Source organism: Schistocerca cancellata, chromosome 5 (genome assembly GCF_023864275.1).
Source record: "Schistocerca cancellata isolate TAMUIC-IGC-003103 chromosome 5, iqSchCanc2.1, whole genome shotgun sequence".
Classification (NCBI taxonomy): domain Eukaryota; kingdom Metazoa; phylum Arthropoda; class Insecta; order Orthoptera; family Acrididae; genus Schistocerca; species Schistocerca cancellata.
This window is the reverse complement of record NC_064630.1, coordinates 743,674,342-743,699,484: the sequence shown is the minus strand read 5'-3', so window position 1 is coordinate 743,699,484 and position 25,143 is coordinate 743,674,342. Positions and strand designations below refer to the sequence as shown.

Below are 25,143 nucleotides of genomic sequence, written 5' to 3'. Positions count from 1 at the left end.
TCATATGGAACCATAGTGTTTGTGTTTTATGTGTGTTCCATGTAAATGTAGTTTCACAAATACACAACGATTATTAAATAAATGGTTCATTACGCATCCATTCAGTTTGTTAACCTTTGCTTCAACGTGCAAGCAAGTACGTTTTCCCTCAGCCTGTAATTTTTAACCTCCTGTACCCTGCGAGAGAAAATTACTTAATACGTTTATTAAAAGTCCAAATCATGGATGGAGGTTCTGGAATTCGGCAATTAAAATTCCACTGTGAATTTCTCTCTAGGAATGCCACTAGAGCTAATAACCAATTAAAATTCTTGAAACTTTAGACGATTTGGCCATCAGGGCCAAGCAGCTAATGTTAAGCACGGTGTTCTTGCACAACTACCGAAAGTCCTCATTACAAGTGAAGTGAACTTTCAGAATATGTCTGACAACTAACTTAATGCACTTCTACTGCTACTCTTCTGAATGGATGTACTGCAGTACCATCTATATTCGATCGCAAACCAATGATACTTGTCATCAAACTTTTAAAAAGTGACAAGGTATTTGGCTTGTCTCTTTTCATTCAAAATGATAATTAATCCGAATGGAACATAATGAGAAGGCAGGTTCTAACAATAGTAGCTTTGTAGAGTAAGTATCACTGCAGTGATTGTATGTACTAACTTCTAGGTGATTTCTTTTCTTAATAAGCGTTTTCACATGTAACCTGGTACAGGGTCTGTTTTTTGTTTTTCTCAGATAATTTGGGAATTGCACACCTTGTGGACTCAGGACAGGCAATCCAGGGTCCATCAGATAAATACAGGTCTTGGTTTGCAGTTGGCTCACAGGTACTCGTGGAGACAGAGCCGGGCCATATCACAGCTAGAGGGAGAAGCCTTTTCAGTGCTAAAATTGCGCTGCCAGGCAACTCCCAGGGGGACGACAGGTATTGTTTGTGTTTATGGAATGTTTTCACTCTGCTGGATGACCAGGAAACAATGTTACAGGAGAAAGAGAAGCACACTGGCTTACTGGTCATGTTAAAATAGCGCCTCCAGCTGAAAAGAATCATCAGCTTTCTAGAAAACATGGAGATGCTACAAAGTTAGCAGCTAGCCTCAGAAAGAGTTCTTTAACTTTCCCAGGACCTGGAAAGTGAGTCTAGCTCTGCCAGAATGATCCCATCTCTTAAGTCCAACATAACCTCCAATCGCTATTTAAAGTGTTAGGCCCTACCAAGAATCCCTCCCTTAATCAATTTCTGTCGTCACACTCATGCCAACCTGCACATCCACCTTCCCGAAATCCAGAAACCCAACAGTCCTGGATGCCCCCTTGTGGCTGGTTATTGTACTTCCACTGAAAGAATTTCGGCCATCATTCAGCACCAGTTGCCCGCAATCTAGCCTCTAATGTCAAGATACCCAAGACTTGCTTCGCCAGTTCTCCATCAATAGCACCGCTTTACTTTCTGGAGCCTGCTTGTTGCTGTTAATGTCACCTCCCTATCCACCATCATACCTCATGACCATGGTGTCAATGCTCTTGCACACTACCTTTCCCATCGTTCTTCAGACTCCAGACCTACTACTTTATTCCTCATTCATCTTACTTACTTTAACTAACTCGCAACAACTTCTGTTTTGAAGGGAAGATATATAAACAATTGTGGAATACAGCCATAGGAACCTGGATGGCACTCTACTATGCCAACCTGTTTATGGACCGTTTAGACGAGACCCTCCTAGTTAAAAAAAAAACGACAAACCACTAGTCTCATTCAGGTTTCATTCATGATATCTTCACCCACTTCAATGGGTCCTGCTCAACCTGGCGTGCCACCCCCTGGACGTTGATCTCCTCCTCTCCAATGGCATCATCCACACCTCTGTCCACATTAAACCCACCAACCACCAATAACACCTGTAGCCCTGTCATCCCTTCCACATCAGAAAACCCCTTCCATACAGCCTGTTCACCCAGGGACAGCTTATCTGCAGTGACAAGATCTTCCTCACCCAGTGTGCTGAGAGTCTCATGAAGGCCTCCACTGACAGGCTCTAGCCCCCAGATCTAGTACACAAACAGATCCCCCTTGCGATTTCCCCTCACACCTCCAATCCTCCCGCCATCCTCAAGAAACATCCACAAAGGAGTACCCCCTTCTTCATCCAGTACTATCCCAGAATGGAACCTTTGTCAGGGCTTTGATTATCTGTCATCATGCACTGATGTGAGGAGCATCCTACCTGAGATCAAAAATGGTTCAAATGGCTCTGAGCACTATGCGACTTAACTTCTGAGGTCATCAGTCACCTAGAAATTAGAACTAATTAAACCTAACTAACCTAAGGACATCACACACATCCATGCCCGAGGCAGGATTTGAACCTGCGACCGTAGCGGTTGCTCGATTCCAGACTGCAGCGCCTAGAACTGCACGGCCACTCCAGCCGGCTACCTGAGATCCTTCCCACTCATCCTAAAGTAGTGTTATGTCGCCCACTCAACCTCCACAACATCCATTCCATCCCTACACTACCCCTAATTCCAATCCCTAGTCAGAAGTGGCATATCCCTGTGGAAGGCTGAGATGCAAGACCTGCTCAGTCCACCCACCCAGCACATCCTGTTCCAGTCTCGTCACAGGCTTATCTTACTCACTCAGAGGCCAGGCCATGTGTGAAACAAGCTATCTGATATACCAGCTCTACTGCAATTATTACACAGCTTTTCATACTAGTATGAATACCAACCAGCTGTGTACCAGAATGAGAGGCCACCACCAAATTACGTCCAAGAGCTAAGTAGACTACCCTGTGTCACAAGCTGAACATAATTCGCTTGATTTGAATGGCTGCTTCATTACCCAAGCCATATAGATCCTCTCCTCCACTACCAGCTTTTCTGAAGTGCACAAGTGGAAGTTATTGTTACGTCTCCACTCCCAAAATAATTCCAGCCTTAACTTACAGTAACATACCGTCTCCATACCCCCACCCAATAGTTTCCACCCCCGCTGTCCTATCGCCTCCTCCTTATTCTCGTCTCCCACTCTCTTTGTGTGCCGTCTTCTGCCAATGCACCCACTTATATTTACGTACTCCTCTCCTCTTCCACTCTGCTCCTCCACTTCCTCTGCCTCCCTGCCCCCCTCCCTCCCAACGCTGCGCCTGAGTGCATTCTAGTACCCACACTCTCCGCAAAACAGTGCTCTTCCCCACTCCCCTCCATACCTGTACACAGCTATTCTTTCCCCTTCCCCATCCCCTCCAGATTGCTGCAATCTATTTTTTCCTTATTTTGTTGTATTCCAACCTGGTGTTTCGATTTATCATCAAGATGATCAGATGCATTTCTGTATTTGATGTTTGTTTGAACAAAGTAAAGTGCTCATTCAAATCTTTTTTGTTACTCATTAAATACTTTAATTTTTGATATTAGAGAATTCCGTCCTTTAGGATCAACAGCTAGGACCTTAACATAATTAATCCATTACATACAGAAATTTTGCTTGTGTCTTACGGGTGTGTCCACCTCAAAATTAATTTTTTAATTCAAGTTATTACATTCTACACACACAGCATTTTGTCTAAATTGGCAGACCCTGCCAGTATCTTATCAGCATAGGATATTCTGGGTTGGGTTGTTTTTGGGGAAGGAGACCAGACAGCGAGGTCATCGGTCTCATTGGATTAGCGAAAGACGGGGAAGGAAGTCGGCCGTGCCCTTTGAAAGGAACCATCCCGGAATTTTCCTGGAGCGATTTAGGGAAATCACAGATAACATAAATCAGGATGGCCGGTCGCGGGATTGAACCGTCGTCCTCCCAAATGCGAGTCCAGTGTCTAACCACTGCGCCACCTCGCTCGGTAGGATAATCTGTGACACAGACAGTCCTTATATGTTTGTTGTAAATGACTTGGCCATGTTAAGTACTCATAATTGCGATAGCTTACAGTACATTCACTGGTGTGAATAAATAACACACACACACACACACACATATATATATATATATATATATATATATATATATATATATATATATATATATATATATTATTTTCAATTTCATATCTGTTTTCGTGGATTCTGTTCTACATCTGATAAATGATTGGCTTTGTTAATTCGGTGTTGGACAGTTTTGAATGGATTATGTGTTATGTTGAAGTGATTTGTTATGATGAGGGCAGAATTAGTTAGATGATGTTCAGTTGGTTGGGTTTAACACTGTAGTAAATATGTAATTTTTAATGATGACAAGGAGTAAGATGCAACTTGAACTAGAGCGGTCTAAAAGCAAAAGAGAATCGAAGCATTGGAGGTATCATGCTACAAACTACCGTTGAAAACTGGGTGGACTGATAAGGTAAGAAATGAGGAGGTACTTCGCAGAATTGGTAAGGAAAGGACTACATAAGAAACACTAACAAGAAGAAGGTACATGATGATACGACACCTGTTAGGACATCAGGCAATAACTTCCATGGTACTAGAGGGAGCTGTAGAGGTTGAAAACTGTAGTGGAGGACAGAGATTGGAATACTTCCAGCAAAAAATTGTGGCTGTAGGTTCCAAATGCTACTCTGAGACGAAGAGGCTGGTACAGCAGAGAAATTCGTAGTTGGGACACAACTAAGCAGTCAGAAGACTGATCGACACAAGAAAAGAAATTTAAAAATGTGAAGAAAGGAGCCAAGGATATGGAACGAAGTTAAGAAAATAAAGGGAGAGATGAGGAGAATTCTGAAACTGGGGGAAAAGACTTAGAAAAGGGATCAGCATGCAAAGAGTGAAGCATACAAAGCTAGGGAAATAGCGATGGAAGCGAAAGAAGAATGCAGGAAAACAGTAAAGGAAAGTCGTAAGATGATTTTTAAAAAAATCCAGTAGAGTTGAAGGTGGGAAAATGGAGCATATGGCAAATGTGGCAAAACTCCATGTAAGAGGTGCAAGCGGCAGCTATTCCTCTCACTGTTTCTGCTGCAGTTCCTCCGAGGTGTCTGCACAGGAGCTCTAATTTACGAACCAGTAGCTATGATGGTGACAACAAAAGATCAAATTGCAAAATCCAAGTGTTGGGATGCAGCGTGATTCCATTGTCTTTCTAATTTTGAAACTTAAAATCAAATGGCTCCAACACATTTACGCACGCCCTGAATGTCGTTTCCAGTGTTCTTCTTATTCCTCCCTGTCTGGATTCGCTGTGACAGTTCTCACTACTTATGTGTCCACAACTGCACCTGCTCCCACCGCGAGCATAACATCTGCTCAATGGCACACGCATGTGCGTTTCACTAGAGTCTGATTCCTCGACTAATGTAATAATGACTTTCCTTTGCAGATAGCCGTACTTTTTATCTACCTCTTCGTTTCTTTTCAGTTGCTGTCGATTGGTGCTTTCTTGTTGGTTCTTGAAAGCGAGAAGTGACTGTACCTCTTACGATTCTGTACCGATATCGCATTAGAAACAAAAGAGCCAACACCAGCTTTCTGAATTTCATTTCCTATTATTTTTTGATTCTGATCTCGTAACAGATTTGTTGCTTCTTCTAAATTTTTATCGATACGCTCTTTAACCTTGGTAAAGCGTGTGTGTACGTTATGTCTCTATTTTTAATGTTACTTTCCCTGCTTCTTATATAGTTGTGTGCAAGCCTTGCTAAATTATCATACGTATCTGTTGTCGAACTTGTTGATGAATATATCTTTAGGATACCTCTGCATTATTAAAGGAAAGAATATTTTTTTTTTTTTTGACAACATAGTTGTGTGGAGATAACAGCGTCATTTTGAATAATTTATTCAAAGGAAGGATCCTATCAAGATAAAAACCTATATGTTTTGTGCATTACGTATGTTTTTTGTATACTATTTGTTATAAATAACTGTATATATATACTTGGTAGGTGCTTCGTATGAGTGGGCCTTCACTCACTGAAAATTTTATCCTGCGATTTAGCGAATGGACAAGGAACCACACTTCTGTGGAGGCCAGAGTAACAAAAACAATTATTCTAATTAGTTTTGCAACTCTGACCTTGGTAAAGGGGGAATGATTATTGACCAACTGGTAATGGAATCCTGGTTTATTTCGTGTACATTCATTGATAAACAAGGATTTGTTTTCAGCATCCACACTAGCTAGCATTAAATAGTAATGTTTCATGGTGGTTTCCTCGTAGTTGTACATGTTTTGTTTCAGTTGCTTGAACCTTATTTTCGTGTTGTGTTTGGCATAGTTACCTTTCGTTGTTTCCTATTGACAGCCATCGACTCTATCTGTCTTATAGATAAGTTTCCGCCAAATACAGTTCACAGTTGTTTGTAAATTTTGATTATTGCTGTACCACTATCAGGCTTGAGAGGAGCACCACCAGTGGAAAATTTAGATACAAGTGAGGTGATATGAAAAGGGCAAGCCGTTTGGCTTGTGTCTTTTGATTCAGTATGACAATTAATTCAGCTAGAGGATAATGAGGGGGAGGATCTTACAACAATATCTTTCAAGGCTAAATATGACAGCAGCGACTGTATGTGCTGACTTCTTGGTGCCTTCTTGTCTTAATTAGCGTTCTCACATTTACCCTGGTGCTGGATTTGTTCTTTGATTTTCTGAGAGAGCTTGGGAATCACACAGGTCAGACTCAGGACAGGTACAGGGTCTGTCAGAAAAAATTCTGGCTTTGGATCCTGCAGGTGGGAAACAGACAATCGCGGAAACAGAGTCAGGCTATGCCGCAGGTAGAAAGAGAAGGTTTGTCGCGGTGAAAACTGGGTCGAAGGGTCGCTCCCTGGCAGACCACAACTAATTTTCGGTTTTATGGCATGTTTCCACTCTGGGCGGGTAAGCAGAGTGCTGTGGTATGGAAGACAGCAGGAGGCCGGTGCATTGCCCATGCTAAGAACAGTGACTTCAGCAGCTTTCCAAAATTGAAGATGCCACAGAACTATCAGCTAGCCTCAAGCATAGTTCACTAACTTTCCAAGGGCCTGGGAAGCGAGACTAGGATCAACAGGAATATATCGAGTTACTTCAGAACATGAGTTGCAATTATAGGTGCCACTATCAGTCTTTTAAAATGAATTTGTCAACCAAAAGATCCACTTTGATTGAAGCTCATGGTACATATTTGTATTTTTAACTTTGTTTATTGTCAGGTAGTCACATGCATTTCCGTATTTGTGCTATGTTTCATTACATTAATGTGCTTGTACATGCCTTGTACTTGTTAACACCTGCAATGTTTTAATTAGGCGATGCTCTCCACCTGCTATAGGGTCGACAACTAGGGCCATAAGATTTCATTATGTTAATTAATCCATTTGTGTGGAGTAATACAGCTTCGGTCTTAAGGATCTGTCTGTCGTATAATCTTCTGATTCCAGGTATTGTATGCTACACACATGGAGTTTTGGACTTCGATCTTAGTAATATCGAGTGATGACCGAAATCACAAAAGTACGTGCCCATCTCAGCGCGTCCAACCAAGACAATACCACACATCTCCTCACAGGGCTGATCTTCCTTATGATGATATTGAGTTCAATGGGTCACAGGTCCAGACGATAAACACCGGAAGACGATATCATAAGAAATCCGCTCTAGATGGTGTGCCCTATGCACAATGTAAAACACAATTTATGTGACAAATCGTTTAAACATACTAGAGAGCTTTCTGTTTATATGAGGGCTGTTTCAAGCATAACATGTGAAATTATCGTATTATTCCAATCAAAAGACGTTCACGCAACTTCTGCTGAGGTATGAACCTTAGGAAAACAAGTATGTGTAGTCTGAAGCCTTCATACAATACATGAGGAGTTTATTACTGCTAGTCATAACCCTTTCTTATTCCACTCGAAAATGGAGCGGTGGGAGAACGATTATTTGCCTTCGTACATTACGTGTTCTCTGTCAAGTAACCATAAAACATCCCAGTTCCGTGAACCTTAGTGGTATGGACGAGATCAATCTACGGCGGACACAGCTTTAACTACCTTTCAATGATGATGTCAAATACTTGCAACATTAAGTTCGTGTTCCCGACTCCTGGTGAGGTTCAGAGATGTACGGAATATCGTGTCGCATTTACAGTCCTAGCCAATAACTAATGGCTGTACTAATTTCACAATTTCTTACTACGAGAGTCACTCCAAAAGAAATGCACACTATTTTTGTAAAAATACAGTTTTCATTCTGCATGTGTGAAACTTTTACAGTGTGTAGATACATCCTTCCCGGTTCTTTTCAAACTTAGTTGAACCCGTTCCCGTGAGTGGCGCCGTCACAGCATGTCTTTAAGATGGCTACTACACTTGACGTTCGTCAGAAGCAACGTGCTGTCATAGAATTCCTGTGTTGTGAAAACGAGACATTGGGAAACATCCACAAGAGGTCGAGAAAGGTGTGTGGAGATGCTGCTGTCGATCGCAGTACAGTTAGTCGGTGGGCAAGCAGGTTACGTGATGAAAGCGGGCACGGCAATATTGAGGATTGTCCTCGCAGCGGTAGGCTTCTTACTACACACACTCCAGACAATGAGAAAAGAGTTAACGAATTGGTGACTGCTGACAGACGCATCACAGTGAACGAATTGTCACGCTATGTTGGGCTAGGGGAAAGAAGTGTTTGCAGAATACTGAAAGCGTTGGCGTTAAAAAAGGTTTGTGCCAGGTGGGTTCCCAGGATGTTGACAGTGGCTCACAAAAAAAAAACAAGAAAAACGGTATGCAGCGAACTTTTGGAACAGTACGAGAATGGTGGAGATGAATTTCTTGGAAGAATTGTGACAGGTGATGAAACATGGCTCCATCATTTTTCACCAGAGACGAAGAGGCAATCAATGGAGTGGCATCATGCAAATACACCCAAGAAAAAAATTCAAAACCACACCTTCTGCTGGAAAAGTTATGGCTACGGTGTTTCTGGATTCCGTAGGACTCATGGTGACATCATGATAAGTGGAACCACCATAAATTCTGATGCATATGTGACGACACTGAAGGAACTTCAAGCTCGACTGAGTCGTGTTGGACCACATCGGCAAAAGCAGGATGTTTTGCTGTTGCACGACAATGTACGGCCATATGTCAGTCAAAAAACCATGGGAGCGATCACAAAACTCGGATGGATAACACTGAAACACCCGTCTTACGGTCCTGACCTGGCTCTATGTGACTATCATCTCTTTGGGAAACTGAAAGACTCTCTTCGTGGAACAAGGTTTGAAGATGATGACTCCCTTGTGCACGCTGCCAAAAAATGGCTCCAACAGGTTGGTCCAGAATTTTACCATGCGGGTATACAGGCGCTGGTTCCAAGATGGCGTAAGGCAGTTGAGAGGGATGGAAATTATGTGCAGAAATGAAAATATTTTTCCTAAAGGACGTATCTACACACTTTAAAACTTTCAAACATGTAGAATAAAAGATGGATTAAAAAAAATAGTGTGCATTTCTTTTGGAATGACCCTCGTATGTATTCGCTTTTTTCAACGTAAAATTTAGTGTTGTCAGTAGAATATTCATTTCAAAAATCCTAAGACTACACCAGGATGATACAGTCTAATAAGGACATTAATTTTATGAGAAGACACAATCAACAGATCATAATGGAAGGAGTGGATAACAAGCTGAACATCGTTTGTCTCTTTTAAACAATATCTTCACAAAATTTTCCACTACAATACAGTTCACCAACATATTACAAATATTAAGAAATTACTTTCTTTTAACAGTAAACCTTTTACTATCAGCAAAAATTGAATTTTTGCTATTAAAACAGTACAACATTAGCGAAAGCTGGATAGACCATAACAAATCACCTACCTACCAATAAATGGCAGCGAACTCCCTATGGCCAGCTGCTGCCCACTAACAGTGCAGCACCTCGTAACTACAGGTAGTAGCATAGTAAATTTACAAATGGCAATGTGTCTAAAAGAGCACTCATAACTCAGGAAAAACACCGAGCTTCCCGAATCCAAAAGACTGCTCACTGGCAGCATGATTGATGCTTGCACAAACAAAAGAGGGAGGATTCAACTGCCCGCACTCAGGGGGTTAGGGGTGCCAGGCATAGAGGAAGTACACGGCGTCTGTTTAAGGTCTGGCATCATCTTTTCTACATCAATTTAGGTGTTTGGGGGCACGAGGTTTAAATCTCCCGGCTGTTCACATAAGGAACACCGCCTCTCCTTAGTAATGACAGTGCTATCATACGGAATACGTCCGAGTCCCCCAGCCTGCTCACACCTGGCATCTGCTTGAGTAATGCCAATGACGTCAGAGAACAGACGCTCTAAGTCACGAAATGTAGTGGGTTCTTCTGAAAACAAAAGGCGCGAGCGATCTTTTTTTTATCAATGCCCTGCACAATAGTAGCCAACACTTCCTCTTATGAAAGCTGCACATGGAAAGCAATTGCTGTAGTGTGCATTTACCACATGTACTCGTAAGGGATTCGCCAGCCTACTGCACATTGAAAAAACATTGGTTAATCAACTAGTTACGGAATCAGGTCAAAAGTCTTTGCCTAAGGATCATTGAGAGTAGCTCACGTAAATCATCCTTAAGGGCCAGAACACTACTGACCATTTCGATTAAAGGACCTTTACACAAGGGGCAAAAGACCTGAAAAATCAATTCCCAAGCGACCTTTAAAACAGTGACTTGTTTCTCCAGATTAATATTTATTTATTTAACCTGATTAGATCAGGGCCATCAGGCCCTCTCTTACATCGGACCAGTGTTCCACACATGCAGCATTTGACACATCAGAGTTACATCATGACAATAGCTTAAATAAGAAAATTAGATTACTCTAGTGACAATATGAATACAGAGTAATGACTAAGAACTAATAAAGTAAATGCTGGCAGTATTTTTACAACAGGCGCTATACATGCAGATTATGTATGATAAAAGCAATAATAATAACAGTAAAAAAATCAAATAATAATGATAAACATGAGAAAAATTGGCAATAGTAATGAGGATTTGTGCAGATGTACATTAATATCTTGGTGTGTAAAGTAGATGTTTACTAGTATAGCGAGTTTTGGGGGAGGGAGATTGAAGGAGGGGGAAAGTGGGAAGTAATGAGGTGAAGTACATTCATGTACAGAGGAAGGCATTACTGTTGCTGAAGTAGATATGTTATTAACTGTTTTTTGAAGCCGGACATGTTTTTAAGTTCTCTACCATAACGAGGGAGGTTATTCCAGAGTCGGGTTCCCGCTACTGTAAAGGACTTGGAGAAGGTGACTCAGCGATGCAGTGGAACAGAGAGGACTTTATTATGATGGGAACGTGTGTTTCTGTCATGTTCTTCCGACATAAGCGTCAAGGACGAGGAGAGATATGAGGGACAGTGTACATTTATAAGGCAGTAGATGAGACAGAGTGTATGGAAATAACTGATTAACAGTATCTATTGAAAAATAATGTACCCTCACAATGTCATTAAGGAACGCTATCGGAAGTGTGATAAATACGCGATCTGTGCCTGCTGGCGATAAATTAGAGCGCGAGTGGGATCAGAACCTGTCAAGAACTCAATATTCCAGTCTAAACTCACTAAAGGGGCGGCGGCACTAGCAAGCACGTCACTGACCTGCCAAATACGCTGCGCCGCGGCGTGCACGGAAAGTGTGAATGCTGCACGGCGGCGTGTACATAGCCCGCTGGCGTCACCTTCTTCATTTTGGCCACGAAGTCTCAACTCGTATCTCAACTGCTCATTCTTCAGTGTCCCCACTCCAATCACGGCATGAGGTTCCATGTTACATGGGATACTTGAAACAAAACCCTGCCGCAAACTGTTTCCAAACACAAAAAAGGTTACACCAAGAAAAGCGTATAAGAGAAGTAATTCACCAAACAACTAACTATGTTTAATAGAGACGAGATAGACTGGAATGCAATCACATTCTAGCTATCATTTTGATATGGCCTAACAAGGACGTTAATTAAGGAGAGGACACATACACCAAGTCCAAGTGGAAGGACTAGGTAACTAGACTCACCCTCATAAATTAAGGATAATTGCAGAATTTGGTGCCACACAACGTGACAATACACAAAACGGGCGCTAATAGCATAGGCACATAGGGAACACACACGACACAGATCTGTAAGTCCACAGTATTAGTGAACGAATTCTGGGTGCAAGTCTTTCGATTTGACGCTACTTCAGCGACTTGCGCGTCGAACGGTATTGGTGATAAGTTGAGAAAACCGTCCTGAAACACATGTGTTACAAAACGCCACTGTTTCCTGCGCATGTATCCCGACATCAATACGGGATATGATCACCATGCACACGTACACATGCCGCACAACGGGTTGTCATCTGTGGATCAGGTGGTCGAGCAGCTGCTGCGGTATAGCCTCCCATTCTTGCACCAGTGCCTGTCGGAGCTCCTGAAGTGTCCTAGGGGTTTGAAGACGTGCAGCGATATGTCGACCGAGAGCATCCCAGACGTACTCAGAGGAAGGTCGGACCCACTGCTCCCCTGAAAAGGTGGTCATACTGGTGCAAAATGACGTACCGATACACCTCACCTGTTACAGTTCCTCTGTCAAAGACATGCAGGGGTGTACGTGCACCAATCACAATCCCACCCCACACCATCAAACTACGACCTCCACGCAGGTCCCTTTCAAGGACATTAAGGGGTTGGTATCTGGTTCCGTGTTCACGCCAGATGAAAACCCGGCGAGAATCACTGTTCAGTCTATACCTGGACTCGTCCGTGAACATAACCTGGGACCACTGTTCCAATGACCATGTACTGTGTTCTTGACACCAGGCTTTACGGGATCTACTGTGACCAGTGGTCAGTGGAATGCACCTTGCAGGTCTCCGTGCGAATAAACCATGTCTGTTCAGTCTTTTGTAGACTGTGTGTCTGGAGACAACTGTTCCAGTGGCTGCAGTAATGCCCCGAGCAAGGCTACCTGCAGTACTCCGTGGCCGTCTGTGGGCACTGATGGCGAGATATCGGTCTTCTTGTAGTGGTGTACACTGTGGACGCCCTGCACTGTACCGCCTGGACACGTTTACTGTCTGCTGGAATCGTTGCCATAATCTTGAGATCACAAAAAATGGTTCAAATGGCTCTGAGCACTATGGGACTTAACATCTCAGGTCATCAGTCCCCTAGAACTTAGAACTACTTAAACCTAACTAACATAAGGACATCATACACATCAATACCCGAGGCAGGATTCGAATCTGCGACCGTAGCGGTCACGCGGTTCCAGACTGAAGCGCCTAGAACCGCTCGGTCACTAGCGGCCGGCTTTGAGATCACACTTTGTGGCTCACAGAGGGCCCGTGCTACGACCTGCTGTGGTTGACCAGCTTCCAGTTGCACTAGGATTCTACCCCTCACAACGTCATCAATATGTGTTCTTTGAGCCATTTTCAACACAGTCACCATTAGCACGTCTGAAAACGTCTGCACCCTTACTCGCTGCACCGTTCTCTGACATGCAGCAACACACCTCTGCGTATGTGGACTGCTGCCATCGCCACCGTGCGGCGACCGCAGGTCAAATGCATCGCATGGTCATTCCCCGAGGTGATTTAAAAACGCAAACCGCCCACCAGAGCGTTGTTTCACCATGTATCAACATTGTCGTTAATTTACGAGCATGAGTGTAGTTGAAAATCGTTTATTTCTCTTGAATAATATTTTCACAAAATTTATCACTATATACATTCCACCAATATGTTACAAATGTTCAGACGTTCCTTTCTTTTGACAACAAACCACTTACTAATAGTAAGAATTGATTTTTTTCCTATTAAAACAGTGCAAATTTGGGGAAAGTTCATCTATATCGAGAATGTAAATTTTGCATAATTTTCGAAAAAGTTGAGAGAGTGCAACTTTGCAACAAGGTTCATTTACATCAGAAACCAAATTTACATTATGTTACAAAAGCATTACAAAGCAGTTTATTAGCTTCAGGCGTTAAATCTTTTCTTATTAAAACAGTTCAATATATATACTCCTTGTGCTTCAAAAATTTCTTGCAAAACAATTTACTCAAAGAAGTTCCTTAGACTACAATGAATAAATTATGTGGAACCAGCCCAGTGTGAAATCAGGATGCAAGCTTGCAGACGGCACATTCACTCTGAGTTGGATCTCGACCAGCCGATCCGTGTCGACAAGGCGTGAAGTTAACACTGGCTCAACTAGAACGTACATGAAACCTCTCTTAAATAAAGCAGGAATAACACAGCATTTCATTGGCCCATGACAAAAGCCACTGTTCTCAAGGTTAGAACAAAAGCGGGCACGAGACATTTAACAGCATCAAAACACAAAATTCGGTCTCCAAAAATTTTATGTTAAAGCTAATGGAGCGTGCCAAAAATGCGAAGTACCTTTTCAGGATGCAACATACTGGCTACCGGTTACCTCAAACGTGTATAAATGCTCGGCTACTAAGTTTAAGTTAACTACGCCAACAAGTAACAAGCACTTCAGGATGTCCGAAGGATTATCAGGCAACTATTACCTGAAATTTGACAAGAATTACAAAATACTAATGCTTCCCCTACTATCAAGGTGTGCTTTCTTCTTGATAAAGAAAAGCTGAACAGTTAAACATTATAAGGGCTACAAGACGCTGTGAAAGAAATTAAACACCAATAACACTAAAAAGTAAAGTGAGGTCTCTGCAATATTTGCTTTTTAGTTTAAGAGAAATCAGCCTTAACAGAAACTGTAGTTTGCCTACGAGGGAGAGAATAGAGCACATATGACGGAAGTTCAGAAATAGACGTTACGAAAACCGGACTTCAAAACGGATGGTGGAGAGTTGAGCACCTAATCACTAAACCAGTGAAGCACAAACAAGAGCCTCTGGCCGAAACGGTAGTCGTAGAAATGTCTAAGAGTACTCAGCATCACCGAGCGACGTGGCGCAGTGGTTAGACACTGGGCTCGCATTCGGGAGGACGACGGTTCAATCCCGCGTCCGGCCATCCTGATTTAGGTTATCCGTGATTTCCCTAAATCCCCCCAGGCAAATGCCGGGATGGTTCCTTTCAAAGGGCACGGCCGACTTCCTTCCCCGTCCTTCCCTAATCCGATGAGACCGATGACCTCGCTGTCTGGTCTCCTTCCCCAAACAACCAACCAAAGTACTCTGCTTTAAAACAGATAGTGGCTTATTCCAAGCTTTTTGACCAATCGTGGCAAGCAATCTGGGCAAATCTCCGGTCTAACTAGGCATCAGTCAGTCCGGCGGGAATACGCTAGTAACTGCTGGCACGCCACAATAACTGCCTCAGAGCTCTGTACCACCAGCGCCTACACTCTGGGTCCACTGCTCGAACATGGGAACCCAAAGTAAGTCCTCTCCGCCTCGTGCACCGTCTTGTAGCCTCCACCGTTCATCTGATAGACACCACTTGCTACCTAGATACCCAAAGATGGTGGTCAAGTTCGCCCGATACGAGGTATCGACCTTGCCACATGGCTGACTGGAGAGGGAATTTACTTTTCTTTAGGTACAAATTACATTGATTTCGGTACTATATTCGCTATTTTTCACGGAAAATGCGATGTTGGTACAGTATTCGTACTATTCGTGGATTTGAGTTTATAATTGGCGTCGAAGTTCAATGAACTGTTGTATAGGTACGCACAAATCAGTCTGTGTGTGTATGAGATACGTTGATAACTAATTAAAGAATCATTCTGCACCGATCGTTCACAGTCACGAAATCTTCGCCTAATTGGTCAGCAGAGTGCGTACAATCATGGCGCGAGAGTTGCCTGGGATCGTAGACCATCGACCTATTGCGTGACATGGTGTGAGCCACGAGTTGCTGGAGGCGACTGCACACCTCCCTTGACGTGTTAAAGAGTGGTATTTGTCCTATTGTCTGTCAATAGATCTATCTAAATATAGGCTGTGCTGTGTCACTGGCAAAAGCGACACCTATCTCCTGTCATTTGACGCTGTACTCGGTTGCTGCCAGAATTGGGTTATTTCATTATAAAACATCTCGTGAAAACTGGTTACAAACCACGACCCTCGTGAAGATGCAGTCTGTTGCCGTCACATATATTTACAGCATTTTCCATGATTATGATTTGACTTGTCACTTCGTATAAATGTGCTCCATTCTCATGTTTGACGTACGTCTGGTGCACGAATCTGTGGTCGCTGGCTAGGCTGCTGCACTTGTAATAGGTGCCATCCATTAGACACATAAATTTTTTGTACCGAATTTTATAATCACAGTACCTCACCTAACCTCATTTGACTTCATAGCCACTGCACAAGTCTCCACATTCGGAAGGCGAATGTGCATATTTTGATTATTCAATCTCCTTAGAGAAAATGTGCGTGTGTTACAGATTACAGGTGAATTTTGAAACACTGCCTTTTTCAGCATGAGTTAAGGTACAACTATGCTTCTTACATTTTTCATGTTCCCTAGCATTTTAATACAGGTCAGTGCTATCACAAGCAGCACTCAACTGGCTGAGGTCAGAGTTAATATTCTACACTTCACAATTGATAGGTGAATCGACAGTAGGCGTGACATCTCTGTGCATGGAGCTGTCACTGGCAGATGTTGGCTTGACTCCCAGCTACATGACTGCTGTTGTGCCAGACTCAGATGTCTCCTGAGATCATACGCAGCATTGGGACCCCAGCGGCCAGTGACACGGCAGCTGAGGTCTGACACAGTAAGACTGGATGGACTACGTAACACCCATGTCCAGAGACTATGGAAGAGAACCTCTCCTATATGGCGTTTGTTTATAATAAAGATAGACGAAACAGTATCCTTTCCGAGCATAGCACAAGCAGACAGATCAAACCTTAGGGCAACTGGATTTTCACTTAGGAGCATCAGTATGTGCATGATGTCATGGGTATCTTGAAATGGAGAAGTAACGTGACTGCTAAAAACAGCCATTCAGGTCTGAGAGAATAGTAGCTTGATTGGGTGTGTGGGGGGGGGGGGGGGAGGGGCATGTTAAGTAGGTCAGCAGACTGTGCTGTGTACTACCTCTTACCAACGAGGTCGAATTGGCATGCTTTGGCTAACAGACAGTTTCGGATCTGCAGGGGGAAAAACACTTTTGTCCTGGGATGTGGATAGCAGACAATCGGTTCTGTATAGGGTAAAAATGTAGTTTATATACGGTGAGACAATGTCCTTTGTCCTAGATATGCTATGGGGTGAAGGGGATGAATTTGAGAGACAATGTCCTTTGTCCCAGAACCACATGCTCAGACTGGAATCTTATGTATATTAGATAGGTTTGGACGTGCAGGGAGTACCAACATCATTTCCCTCAGGTGAGTGATATCAGGGGAAGACTCAGCAAAAACTGTCTACAGTGCAGACTGTGCCAGTACCCAGGTCATCCAGCAACACAGTGCACTATCTGGGATTTCCTGCAAATTTATACTTATGACTACAATGCATCCATAGTCATTTCAAGGGACAACCCACTAGCAAAATTATTGGGCTATTTTTGAGATCCCACCAAAGTTTGAATTTTCCAAACATTTTATACATAGGCCAATTGGCCTATGTCAGAGAGGTGCGGGAGAGGTTAAACTGATCATTACAAAGTGCCGTGTTCATGATCTATGGAACATCCGCCCCATCCTGGTCGATCTCCAGTGAGATGACCAGATGCACCGGCAAAGTATTAATTCTTCTATCTGGGGCTCGAAGAGTTAAGGTCTGCACCATTCCATCTCTCCCTGCTCTTGTCTCCATAATGTGGGCTCTTTTCCAGGTGTGTTGGCTGCTTATCCTATTGTAAGAGGACAGTGTCTCCCACTCTACACTTAACCAATTTCTTGTAAGGACGCTGTACTTCATGAAAGTTTCTTAATTCTGACAAATATTCTTTCTTCTATCGTTTTGCAGTTATTCTAGTTACCTTGCTTCTTTTCGCAGATACTTCTGTATACTCTTTTCAGGACCTGTTCATATGGTAGTTAACCTTTCTCCTGTCAAGAAATGGCTTGGTGTCATACATCTGGTTCACCACATGCGATTGATCGTGAGTTGATGACGGCTCGTATTTCTAGTAATAAAGTCCTGGGTGTATAATTCGTCTGATAGTGATTTTCACAGAATATTCCTGTGGAAATGCTTCGTAGTCTTTACCATGCATTCCCACCAGCCTCCCCACGAAGTCACTATTGAAACAATAAATTTCCAAGCCACACCTTGGTGAGTAAAGTGCTAGCTGAGCCCTGCGTCTTCAAAGAAATGAGCGATGTCTTTCAGTTTTGCGTTTGCCGCTTGAAACGTTTTTGCCTTATCCGAATAAAAAATATATGGTATTCGACTTTAAGCAGTAAATCTTCTGAAGGCTATAAAAATTTTATCTGTGCTCATATCTGATGCGAGTTCGAGGTGGAGAGCTCTTGTAGTAGTACATGTAAATAATATTTTCGTTACAAATTACCGAGTCTGACGAAAAGCGGTCCTGCGAAAGCTAAGCCTGTTACTGCAAATGGCTTAGTAAATTTAATGCATAGAGTAAGTTCTCTCTCACATCCTCGGCTGCTTCTGGCTGTCTTACAAGGGAGAAACGTATGTATGACTCCTTTTACTGTTTGTCTTCCCCTTAAAATCAATCCTCATACCGTATTTCAGCTAATTCAATAGCAACTCCTAGATGGTGTAAGCGTATGTGCTTTTGTCTAATAATTAACTTTGTAAATGGAGGAAAACCTTGTAAGAGTAGTGGACGCTTATTCAGTATATTCAAGTCCACAAAGTGAATTGATTCTCCAAGTCGTACGAGTCCATCATGAAGAAACGCTTTGTAACGTTCTGTCTTTGATTTCGCTGGAAACTCGATCTTGTTTTTAAGCGCTTGGTATTCCGCTGGAAAACTTTCCTGCTGGGTCATTCGTATCCAACTCCGTTTTGCTGATTCTAGTTCATGGGCAGTGAATCTACCCTCTACCTTTGCTGGACGTGTAACATTACGGGTGAAACGGAGAGTCGACGCCATTATGAGCAACAGTTTCCAATAAGAACCGTGTTTTGATGCGTCAGTGGGACATATCCACGCATTAATAGCTAATGCTTGTATTTATATCTTTCGTGTCTCTGGTAATGTGTCACACGAGATTTGTTGTTGAGGCTAAGTTTCAGAGTTATGAGTTAGTCATGGAGGCCCATGCCACCGTAGCATGTTAGATTGTAATCTCCACGTGATAGCAGATCTGTCGGATTGTCTGTGGTAGGGCAGCCTTTCCACCGCGATGGCGTTAAAATTTCGTGGATTTCAGTTACTCTATTAGCAAGAAACGTATTCCAGGGATTTCGATCGCTTCGGATCCAGCCAAGTGCCCCTGTGGAATCGCTCCACATTAATGTGTTTGCGATGTTAAATTCTGGAGCCTGGCAGGAGTATGTCAGAAGGTGTGAACCCTGTAGGGCAGCTAGTAATTCAAGTCGTGGAAGCGTCACCCTTCTGATTGGAGAAACTCCGTTTTTACTCACAACTAAACAGGCAAATGTATGTATGTTATCGGATGTTCGAAAGTACAGCACTGGCCAGTACGCACTTTCTGAGGCATCACAAAAAAGTGATTTTGTGAAATTTGCGATTTTTGACCGTGCAAGCCTATACATCTGGGTACTCTGAATGACTGCAGATGAATGAGTTGTGATGTCCAAAACTTCCATCGAGTTGCTAGCTCTGTAGGCAGTATCTCATCCCAGTGTACGCCCTTACACCACGTCTCTTGAAAGAGGATTTTTCCTGTTACGGATATCGGTGAGAGATATTAAGAGGGTGATAAAATTCCTCTGTCATGTTCAGTAACTGGCCTTTAGTTGCAGGTCCATATTGTGATTTATTGGTAGCGAGATAGAGACCGAACAGGATTCAGTCTGATTCTGTACACACCTGAGACTATGGTATGTTCTTTTACTGATTGTCCTTCCGTTTTCCATACGCCATTTAGTGTGCCATGATTTGTAGCCCATTTTGTCGCCGGAGGCTTTATTTGTTGTAACAGACGTGTCACGTAATAGTATACAATGAGAGTGTAAAGTCGTTCTCGCAGCTGGTGGCAAAGTCGTCTAACAAACTACTTTTGTCTATACGTTCTGCTGCAGTAGGATAATGCTTGTAACCTAATTCACGAAATGTTGCAAATAGCAGAAATGGGTTACATGTGAGGCCAAATAGTAAACAACTAAATCTATAAATGACGACGTCATTCGTAGTTTTCCAACTCAAAATCAGAAAATTGGCGTAGAATCTCTATCCTTTTAATTAAAAAAATGGTTCAAATGGCTCTGAGCACTATGCGACTTAACTTCTGAGGTCATCAGTCGCCTAGAACTTAGAACTAACTAACCTAAGGACATCACACACATCCACGCCCGAGGCAGGATTCGAACCTGCGACCGGAGCGGTCGCTCGGCTCCAGACTGTAGTGCCTAGAACCGCACGGCCACTCCGGCCGGCCCCTTTTCATTCAGTGACAGTTCTAAGAATGCCATTTCAGTGCTCGTTTTCGTTATATTTTTTTTTTTTTTTTGACAGCATGTCGTCTGCAAACTAGCCACGAAGAAAATTATTGCGTATTTGTGGAGAGCTGTTTCGAGGGTACAGGTTATGTACGTTTCTGTACTTACATTTTCTGTCCTGTTTCGTGTCCCTGATTGGTGTCTCAATCAGCTACTTTCACTCAGTTTTTCATAAATTTCCGCTCACTACTTCTCCTCAAATGCGATCTGAGTAGACACTTGTGACAATGCACTTAGTGAGAGGTGTCATGTTATTGTCGTTGCTCACTTGTTTATCGGTGGTCTTGTATTTGTTATGGCGAAGATTTTGAATGTGTGTGTCTGTATGTGTGTGTGTGTGTGTGTGTGTGTGTGTGTGTGTGTGTGATAGATACATAGATAGAGAGAGAGAGAGAGAGAGAGAGAGAGAGTGAAAGAGAGATGGGAAGAGGGGTGGGGAGAGAACCAAGAAAACAGCAGGTTTTTTGTAGGGAGTCATCTTTGTATAGTTCACTGAGTGTTCCAAGCAGGATTTTGTTGCACATTGTTGTATTTTCGTTTAGGACTCTTTTTCCCTGTATTATTGCTTTTTATGTGGTAGTTATCGTCTATTGTGAGTTTTTGATAGAGACTGTTGCTCTCTCGGAAAATCCTAAGATCAGTCTCCATGTTTTTTGGGTGGTGGTTTTCTTGTATTAGATGGTGTGCAAAAGTGGAGTGTTCACTATCACTTCTTAGGGCTCTGAGGTATTCCAAGTACCTCATTTTCAAATTTGTCTGCAGAGGTGTTCTTGGATCTTAGATCCTTCTTTACTGTGTTATTTGTGCGGAATGATATTTGTAGCCCTTGTTTCTTCAATATGTTTGCCACCTTCTGAAAATTTTTTTACTGTATGTCAGTGTGTCCCATGCTGTACTCTTTTTAGGGTGTTCCTGTTATCCTGTGTCTGTCTGGAGCTTGTGTTCTTGGTTCCTGTTGTGGCTGGCGATTTGTTGATGGTGTGTTCTCTTTCAATTTGTTTTTTTTAATTTGTTGTTCAGTTTGCTTGTCTTTTTTGTGTTGTACACATTCTCTCTGGCTATTTGGTGTATTGTTTTTAGTACCTGTGTGTAGGTGAGTTTGTCCAGTGGGGTTTTGTTGAGCCTGCGTAGCATGGGTCTGAAACTTGAGAGTTTGTGTGCTTGTGGGTGGTTGGAGTTGATGTGAATGGTTGTACTTATGGCTGTAGGTTTCCTGAAAATTCCAAAATTACGTTTGTTGTTGATTCTGTGTATGGCAATGTCTAAGAAATTAAGCTTCATTTCCTCTTCTGCCTCAATGGTGAATTTTGTTTTTTTTGGGTGAACTGTATTTGTGGCACTGTGTAATTGTTTTATTCCGATATGTGTTCACCCAAAAATAAAATAATACAAGAAAACCACTACCCAAAAAAACATGAAGACTCCTCAGAGAGAGCAACAGTCTCTACCAAAAACTCACAATAGTGGAGAACTAACACATACAAGAAGCAATAATACAGGGAAAGAGAGTCCTGAATGAAAATACAACATTGTGCAACAAAACACTGTTTGGAACACTCAGTGAACTATACAAAGGTGACTCCCGACAAAAAAAAAAAAACCTTCTGTTTTCTTGGTTCTCTCCCCACCCCTCTTTCCATCTCTCTCTCTCTCTCTCTCTCTCACACACACACACACACACACATACACACACACACACACACACAAACACACACACACACACACACACACACACATTGTATATATATATATATATATTCAAAATAAGTGCAATAACAAACACAAGACCAACGATAAACAAGTGAGAAACGACAATAACATGACACCTCTCACTGACACTGAGTGTATTATCAGAAGTGCCACATTTTGTGTAAGTGCATGTGAGGTGAAGTAGTGAGCGGAAATTTATGAAAAACTGAGTGAAAGCAATGCAGTAAATAGTAGCTGATGGAGACACCAACCAGGGGCACGAAACAGGACAGAAAATGTAAGTACAGAAACGTACATAGCCTCTACCCTCCAAACAGCTCTCCACAAATACGCAATAATTTTCATGGCTAGTTTGCAGACGACATGCTGTCAAAAAACGACGAAAACGAGCACTTAAATCGATACAGTTCAATTAGTGATGTAATTTTAAAGTGAGTGTCCAAAAAAAACGAAGCAAATTGCAAATATTCTATTTCTTAGGCCTGCAGCAGTTAAATTATTACACATGTGATATTGTACTTTACAGAAATAAAAATTTTTACCCACAGAACATGACACATTGTTATCGAAATATGTCTGGGGAAATATAAAAATGAACTGGAATGAGATTTTCACTCTGCAGCGGAGTGTGCGCTGATACGAAACTTACTGGCAGATTAAAATTGTGTGCCCGACCGAGACTCGAACTCGGGACCTTTGCCTTTCGCGGGCAAGTGCTCTACCAACTGAGCTACCGAAGCACGACTCACGCTCCGTACTCACAGCTTTACTTCTGCCAGCACCTCGTCTCCTACCTTCCAAACTTTACAGAAGCTCTCCTGCGAACCTTGCAGAACTAGCACTCCTGAAAGAAAGGATATTGCGGAGACATGGCTTAGCCACAGCCTGGGGGATGTTTCCAGAATGAGATTTTCACTCTGCAGCGGAGTGTGCGCTGATATAAAACTTCCTGGCAGATTAAAACTGTGTGCCCGACCGAGACTCGAACTCGGGACCTTTGCCTTACGCGGGCAAGTGCTCTACCAACTGAGCTACCGAAGCACGACTCACGGCCGGTACTCACAGTTTCATATCAGCGCACACTCCGCTGCAGAGTGAAAATCTCATTCTGGAAACATCCCCCAGGCTGTGGCTAAGCCATGTCTCCGCAATATCCTTTCTTTCAGGAGTGCTAGTTCTGCAAGGTTCGCAGGAGAGCTTCTGTAAAGTTTGGAAGGTAGGAGACGAGGTGCTGGCAGAAGTAGAGCTGTGAGTACCGGGCGTGAGTCGTGCTTCGGTAGCTCAGTTGGTAGAGCACTTGCCCGCGAAAGGCAAAGGTCCCGAGTTCGAGTCTCGGTCGGGCACACAGTTTTAATCTGCCAGGAAGTTTCATAAAAATAAACTAATTGTGTTTGCATAAGGCTGTTTTCAAAAACAATCCAGTTTTTGAAAATAAAAGAAAATAAAAAATGACGTTGAAGGATTCATTGCATGTATGCAGCCGGAAATGAGAAAGGCTGTGGAGAAAAATAGGAATGAAATAATCACACCTGTTGTGGAACCTTTGTTAGAACTAAATGTGAAGCAGAAACGCATGAACGAGAAGTTAAACTACAGTAGCAAACAGAGAGAAATGTATTCCTGAAGATCAACACAACGTTGTGTGAAAGTAACCGTTGTTCTTTTATTTAGTATAACAACTACAATGACTTTGGATTTTCTCACTTGGGGAAAACAAGCAGCATTAATTTGTGGCAGACGAATGTGTATGTTTCTTGAAAAGATAGTGGCTGGGTCAGAGAGCTTTCATATAGTATGTAGATGCATACCTGTAGTTTTTGAGAAGATGCAGCCGTGGCTGATTCATGACAAAGTTAACTTGTTTCAATTTGAGAAGACGACACTGCCGCATGAATAACGGCAGATCAATGTAACAGCTGGCGGGTTAAAGAAACCTCGTCAAATTTTTCGCACAGTTCTGTAACCCATACACTACATGGGTGCTATTCTGTCTAATGCTGCAAAAGAACAAACTATCGCTACTGTACAAATAAATAAAGAATATTTTGCGATAGGAAACGCGACATTAACTGTGATTTCGGTTAGATATCGGGATCAGTTTATAACGTTTCGGGTTGAACTTAATGTGTAGGACAGCCCAAAATTTTGATTATAAAAGAACCCATTCCAGCTGTATTAGTCTTTGGCGTGGTGATTTTTGTTGAAGCGCACCGTCTCCTATTTCGAATGTATGCAGTTTCCGATAGTACACTACTGGCCATTAAAATTGCTACACCAAGAAGAAATGCAGGTGATAAAAGGGTATTCATTGGACAAATATGTTATACTAGAACTGACATGTGATTACGTTTTCACGCAATTTGGGTGCATATATCCTGAGAAATCAGTACCCTGAACAACCACCTCTGGCCATAATAATGGCCATGATACGCCTGGGCATTGAGTCAAACAGAGCTTGGATGGCGTGTACAGGTACAGCTGCCCACGCAGCTTCAACACGATACCACAGTTCATCAAGACTAGTGACTGGCGTATTGTGACGAGCCAGTTGCGCGACCACCATTAGCCAGACGTTTTCAATTGGTGAGAGATCTAGATAATGTGCTGGCCAGGGCAGCAGTCGAACATTTTCTGTATCCAGAAACGCCCGTACAGGACCTGCAACATGCGGTCGTGCATTATCCTGCTGAAATGAAGGTTTTCGCAGGGATCGAATGAAGGGTACAGCCACGGGTCGTAACACATCTGAAATGTAACGTCCACTGTTCAAAGTGCCGTCAATGCGAACAAGAGGTGGCCGAGACTTGTAACCAATGGCACCCCATACTATCACGCCAGGTGATATGCCAGTATGGCGATGACGAATACACGCTTCCAATGTG

At 42.7% G+C, this 25,143-nt stretch overlaps 1 non-coding gene across 1 annotated transcript; it reads right to left on the bottom strand.

Annotated features, from left to right (window-relative positions):
• Positions 1–23,228: 23,228 nt before the first annotated feature.
• Trnat-cgu (transfer RNA threonine (anticodon CGU)) lies at positions 23,229–23,303 on the bottom strand. Its single transcript has one exon. It is a non-coding gene; the product is annotated as a tRNA-Thr (tRNA).
• Positions 23,304–25,143: the final 1,840 nt, after the last annotated feature.